The 6,936-nt window shown below is 40.6% G+C and overlaps 1 long non-coding RNA gene across 1 annotated transcript; it reads right to left on the bottom strand.

The window, feature by feature from the left end:
- Positions 1-1,975: 1,975 nt before the first annotated feature.
- LOC124607500 lies at positions 1,976-2,517 on the bottom strand. Its single transcript, XR_006978838.1, has 2 exons — positions 2,357-2,517; positions 1,976-2,262 (listed from the first exon to the last, which is right to left on the bottom strand). It is a non-coding gene; the product is annotated as an uncharacterized LOC124607500 (long non-coding RNA).
- Positions 2,518-6,936: the final 4,419 nt, after the last annotated feature.

Here is a 6,936-nt window from a genome sequence, read left to right as displayed (position 1 = left end):
TAATATAAATGTATTTTTTGCCATTAGCTGTGTATATTTAAATTGCTTCTCGAACGGCTTCCGTTATTTCAACCATCATCCCTAGAAGATTGCACAGCCGACCGGTGTGGTCGAGTGGTTCTGGGCGCTTCAGTCCGGAACCGCGCGACCGCTATGGTCGCAGGTTCGAATCCGACCTCGGCATGGATGTGTGTGATGTCCTTAGGTTAGTTAGGTTTAAGTAGTTCCAAGTTCTAGGGGACTGATGACCTCAGATGTTAAGTCCCATAGTGCTCAGAGCCTTTTGAACCATTTGAAGATTGCACAAACGGAAAGAACTTTACCTAGTATACAAAGACAAAACAACAAAAATGTTTAATTCTATAAAATTAAATAATTGTTCGTTTATGCATGTAACATGTGATTTGACAGAAAAATTCACTGTCACTGTCTGTTATATTTGTTGACTTGCTTTTTATTAGTGGTACAGATAACACTTGATACTGAAGCAAAATTATGTAATCTTGACTTTACCTTAATTGAGTGATAAGCTCAATCATCGTAATTACTGTTTACAAATGTCTTTCATAAAATGATATTATACCGTTTTTTGGCTCTTGCAAGACATTTTCATGTGTACGTTTCACTTGATTGCCGCACTCTGCAAGACAGCGTCGTCTAGCCTTTGTTTTCTTTCTGCTACACTCGCTGAATGCTGTCTCTTGATGGTAACAAAAAGGTGTAAACAATGAAATTAACCTTGTTAACAAGTGTCCCGACTTCACCATCGACTGTAATACCAACCTTCTTATATTTTTACCCTGTGATTTTATACTCTTTCGTCATCTGAGGTGACATGGGCTAGAGATGACAATCGCCTGTTATCCGTCAGTAGTGCGTATTCTAATAACCCATTACTACAGTTTATTCTTTTGTGTGTAAAATTTTCTTTAGTCTTGTCCAAAGGAACTTATAACTGAAATTTTGAGTGAGGATCAAAGAGTCCATATGATAATATTTATACTATTTGTAGAAATAAACACGGTGCAGTCTTCATTTGGTTTTCGAGGGTGGTAAGAAATTCCTGGCTGTTCGGTTTTGTCTTTCACCATCCTGATATTGTCATGTAAGCACAGTTCTCTGTAGCTGTGAATGCTGCGTAGTTTCTAGTATGGTGAACTAACTTCTATTAAAAATTCTTCAAATGCTTTATTACAATACCAGTCCATATATTTACGCTAATAATTACTGCATTGTTAGTTCTATTTTCAACCTCTTGCAGGAGAGACGCTTTTTTTTATTTTCTCGTACAACCTGAACCTGCAGTCCTTCGAAGAAGAAGTCCACGAATTTTAACTAATTTCAGAGCACAATTTTCAAGAATTCCATCAGTCCACATCTTCGTTGCGGTGCTCCCAACACGAATCCGGGATAATTGCAATGTGCTGTACTTCGCTGCTTTGGAACTTATTTAGTGAGCTGTGAGGTGGAAGCTAATTCAAAGTATGCAGTTTGCTCATGTTTTTCAAGATATTGCCAAATTATGATTCTCATTCCACAGTTCGTAATGGTAACATTTGGTATGTTAATTTGTCTTGTACGTGAAACATGCATTACTGATACATAATTTTGTAATAATTTTTTTATAATTTTGTAAGTATTGTGTGTTTCTAGAAGTCATGAACATCAAGCATGTTTATGTTAAGTGCCTAATTTTAGTATACAGTTAATAGGAAACTCACATTATGTTCATCTAGTGCTTACATAAGAGCCGAACGGCACACAAAAGAAACGGGAATCGTAAAAGTGAGTTATAAGTTACAAACCTATAATTATATATTCTCTAAACAGTAATGTAACTTAACTGTGCTGCCATGGAACACTACATGTCTTATAACGTAAAAGTATAGTAAAATAGTTATCTTTATAGACTATAAACGATACCTAGTACGAGGAACTGAGACAGTGTGGTTGTAAACAATAATAACTATTTAACTGCAAAAGATGGACAACTTTTATTGTTAGATACATGATAGATATATTTGAAATGAAAACTGAGGAAAGATGGAGGCAAATTTTAACAATATTTTGCCATTAGTATTATTTTCATCCAAATTGTCATGGAAACGGAGACGTGACATTATTTCCGGAGTACCCTTGGCGCAGGCGGCCAAATGGAATCGTAACTAGAGATCATGCGTCTTCTGTCAGTGGAATGGGAAGCAGTCATATGTATTGTAGAAAATAATGTCTATTTCCAGTTCCGTCTTTATACAGGCTGTCCTGAAAAGACAGAGACATACGCTATTCCGACTGTTCTGATTAGATTCGGCAAACACCCGTTTAATAGATACGTAATGCTAATTAGGCGACTTACCTGAGACGGCCGCCAGCAAGTGCATAATGATGATGAGTTTCCACGTGTCATCCATTGCCCAGCCGCGGCCCGTTCGCCTCAAGTCTGTATCTACTGCCGCCCGAAGCTACTACTAGAGTGTTGGTGGAATGGCGTGCTGCCACACTCAACGGTTCTGAGCGATGTCCTTCTGGTGGGGAATTACCACGGCGCCGGCCTTCCACTTGCCGACGTCACAGCTCACTCTGCTTCTAATCGCAACTGAAACCGCTAGCCCGATAACATAGGTGTCAGTTGCGGGTGCATGTTACGATAACAGCGTGTGAACTGACCCTGGCCGCAGCTATAATCGCTATCGGGTGGCACCTGGACATTTTTAATAATTCAAGGTGGTTTTCCCTGGTGTTTGCGGAGATCTCCGATAGCCATAGGTTCCCTTCAAGCGACAGATGGTCACAAACATGTATTGTGGTATGTCGCACGCATGCTGCGGCTAGAGGAAGCGTACCTCGTGAATGCACCCGCCTGCTACAATTATATAGATCGTGAACATTACCGTACTTTGCTAGTTAACCGACACTGAATGTGCGGATCGTTCAAATGGCTCTGAGCACTATGCGACTTAACTTCTGAGGTCATCAGTCGCCTAGAACTTAGAACTACTTAAACCTAACTAACCTAACGACATCACACACATCCATGCCCGAGGCAGGATTCGAACCTGCGACCGTAGCGGTCGCGCGGTTCCAGACTGTAGCGCCTAGAACCGCACGGCCACTCCGGCCGGCAATGTGCGGATGATAATTGGTGTAAGAGACATCGGAGACTACAAAAGAATTCTGGTTTCCCTCGTTGGAAGTATTAGAATGGATCTGTAATATTGCAGAAAGATAGTTCCGCGTTCTTAAACCGCCTCAAAGGATAAGTGTTTGACTAACAGTGGTCATGTCGACTCCGCAAAGCCATACGGAGTGACCCACGGTCTACTTTGGTCTCGTGGCCGGTATGTTCTACATAAGGTTGAAATTTAGCGCGAACGTCAATACGAAATGTTGGTAGTAGTTTCCACAGCATAATTCTGTCTCGAAATCTCGGCAGAAAACCTAAAGAGATTCCGGTCGTACATAAAGTACACCAGCTGCAAGACTCGATCAGTATCTTCACTGTGTGTTAATAATGGCGAATAATGACGACAGTGCCACTAAAGCAGAGTTATGCTAAACACTGTTTTTCGAAATTCCTTCACAGACAAAGTGATCTCACAGAAATCGAAACAAGAACAACTGTCGGTAAGAGTAACTTAGAAGAAGTAGACATCTTTGGCGTAGCGAAGCAGCTTGAAACACTTGAGAAAGACAAGGCCTGGGGTCCAGATTGTATACCCCTCTCGCTCCTTTCAGAGTATGCTGATACAATAGCTCCATACAGCTTCTTACTTGAAGAAAGATCCATACTCAAAGACTGAAAAGGTGCACAATTCACCCCGAAACTCAAGAAAGCAAGTAGGAGTAATCCACTGAATTACAAACTTAGTTATCGAAGATTTTCAGCAGGATTTTGAAACATGTACTGTGCTCCAACATGATGAATTACCTCGAAGAAAACCATATATCGACAAATAGCCAATACGGGTTTAGAAGATATCGTTTCTGTGAAACAAAACTAGCTCTTTATGCACACAAAGTAATGAGTACTATCGACAGGCGATCTCAAATTGGCTCCATATGTTTAGATTTCCTCAAAAGCGACTTCTAATTGAACTGCGTACTTACGGAGTATCGTCTCAGCTATTTGACTGGTTCAAAAAATGGTTCAAATGTCTCTGAGCACTATGGGACTTAACATCTGAGGTCATCAGTCCCCTAGAACTTAGAACTACGTAAAACTAACCTAAGGACATCATAGACATCCATTCCCGAGGCAGGATTCGAACCTGCGACCGTAGCGGTTGCGCGGTTCCAGACTGAAACGCCTAGAACCGCTCGGCCACTGCGACCGGCGTATGTGACTGGATTCGTGATTTCCTGTCAGAAAGTTCACTGTTGTAACTGGCGGAAAGCCAACGAGTAAAACAGAAGTTATATCTGGAGTTCCCCAAGAAAGTTGTTTCGCATCTACGCAGACGATTTAGGAAACAAACTGAGCAGCTCTCTTACATTATTTGCAGATTATGCTGTCATTTACCCTCTTGTAAAGTCATCAGATGACAAAAACGAACTACAAAATTATTTATACAGGACATCTGTATGAAGTAAAAAAATGTGGCAACTGATCCTAAATAAGGAAAAGTGCGGAGTCATCCACATGAATACTAAAGGGAATCCGCTAAATTTCAGTTACACGACAAATCAGATAAATCTAAAGGCCGCAAACTCAACTAGATGCTTGGGGATTACAGTTTCGAATAACGTAGAATGACGACATAGATGATGATGTCAAGAAAACAAACCAAATACTGTTTGGCAGAGCAGTTAGAAAATGTGACAGGTCTACTAAAGAGACCGCTTTCATTATGCTTGTCCGCGCTCTTCTCCAGTGTTGCTGTGGAAGTAGGATCCGCATTACATAGGATTTTGGAGAACATCGATAAAGTTCGAAGTATGGCAGCTCCTCTTTTACTATCGCGAAATAAACGACAAAGTGCTACGGATATGATACACGAATTGGGGAGGCAGTCACTAAAACAAAGGCTCTTTTCGCTGTGTCAGGATCTTCTCATGAAATTTCAATCACCAGATTTCTCCTTAGAGTGTGAAAATATTTTGTTAGCGCCCACTTCCATAGCGAAAAGTGATCATCACAATAAAATAAGAGGAATTAGAGCTCGCACGGAAAGTTTTAAGTGTTCATTCCTCCCGCTCTCTGTTCGAGACTGCAACGGTAGTGAAGTAGCTTAAACTTGGTTCGAAGGGCCCTCTGCCAAGATTTTACATCAATTAGATTCCTTTCAGAGTATACCGATATGACCATTACTCAAGAAAGGAATAGAAGTAATCCGATGAATTATAGACCCATATCACTGACGTCGATTTGCAGTAGGATTATGGAACATATACTGTGTTCAAATATTATGAATTACCTCGAGGAAAACGATCTGTTAACACACACTCAGCAGGGTTTCAGAAAATGTCGTTCTTGTGAAACACAACTAGTTCTTTGTTCTGAAGAAGTAATGAGTACTATGAACAGGGGATCTCAAATTGATTCCTTATCCCTAGATTTCCATAGCGCTTTTGATATCGTTCCTCAAAAGGGACCTATAATCAAGTTGCGTGCCTGTATAGTACTTCTCAGTCCTGCGACTGGATTCGTGACTTCTTGTCGGAAGGATCACATTTAATTGTAATTTATGGAAATTAATAGAGTAAAACAAAAGTAATATCTGGCGTTCGCAAGGAAGTGTTATAGCCTCTCTGTTCTTCCTAATCTATACGAACAGTTTATATACCAATCTGAGCGACCGTCTTAGACTGTTTGCAGATGACGCTGCCATTTACCGTCTAGTAAGGCATCTGACGATCAAAAGCAATTTAAAAAATGATTTAGGCAAGATATCTATATTGCGCGAAAAGTGGCATTTGACCCTAAATAATGAAAAGTGTGATGTCATCCACATAAGTACGAAAAGGGATTCGTTAAATTTCTGTTACGTGATAAATCACACAAATCTAAGGACTGTCATTTCAGTTTAGTACCTAGGAAGTGCAGTTACAAACAACTTAAATTGGAACGATCATATAGATAATCTTCTGTGGAAGCCAAACCAAAGACTGCGTTCTATTGGCAGTATATTTGGAAGATAGATCAGGTCTACTAAAGAAACTGTCTATATTAAGCTTGTCCGTCCTCTGCTAGAATATTGCTGTGCAGTAAGGGATCCTTACCAAATGGAATTGACTGAGGACACCGAAAAAGTTCAAAGAAGGGCAGCTCATTTTGCACTGTAGTGAACTAGAGGACAGAGTGTCACGGATATGTTACGCGAGTCTAGGTGACAATAATTAAAACAAAGGCGTTTTCGTTACAAAATTTCAAACTCCAACGTTCTCTTTCGAATGCGGAAACATTTTGTTGACACTCACCTACATAAGGAGAAATAATCATTGCAATACGATAAGAGCAATCCTGGCCCACATGGAAACAGTCCAGTGTTCGTTGTTCCCGCGCGTTGTTACAGAAAGGATCGACAGAGAGACAGTGTACAAGTGGTTCGATGAATCCTCTGCCAGACACTTAAGTGTGCATTGCAGAGCAATCATGTAGATGTGAATGGATGAATAACGAGCATCAGGAATCCATCTCTTCAGCAGTCGACTTTGGACTCGTGTACCGGTACCTCTCAATGACTCTTGGACGTTTGGTGTTGATAATATTTGGTACCAATTTCACACAATATTGTATTCATTTCGCAGTTGTATGTGGAATTCGAAGTTCACTAATGCCGTGTATACGAGTCCGTGTATTTGTATATCTGATAGCAACGACATTGAACAGGTGGAACAGAGCATTTGTGGGTTCAGCGCCGATTGACGGGAAGAGTAGAAGATATGGTTGGCGTTATCCTCTTCAACACATGTACACAGCTGAGATGTTATTACCGG

The sequence above is a fragment of the Schistocerca americana genome, chromosome 3, assembly GCF_021461395.2.
Source record: "Schistocerca americana isolate TAMUIC-IGC-003095 chromosome 3, iqSchAmer2.1, whole genome shotgun sequence".
In the NCBI taxonomy this organism is placed as follows: Eukaryota; Metazoa; Arthropoda; class Insecta; order Orthoptera; family Acrididae; genus Schistocerca; species Schistocerca americana.
The sequence above is the reverse complement of the archived record's forward strand: the minus strand, read 5'-3'. Positions and strand labels throughout refer to the sequence as shown.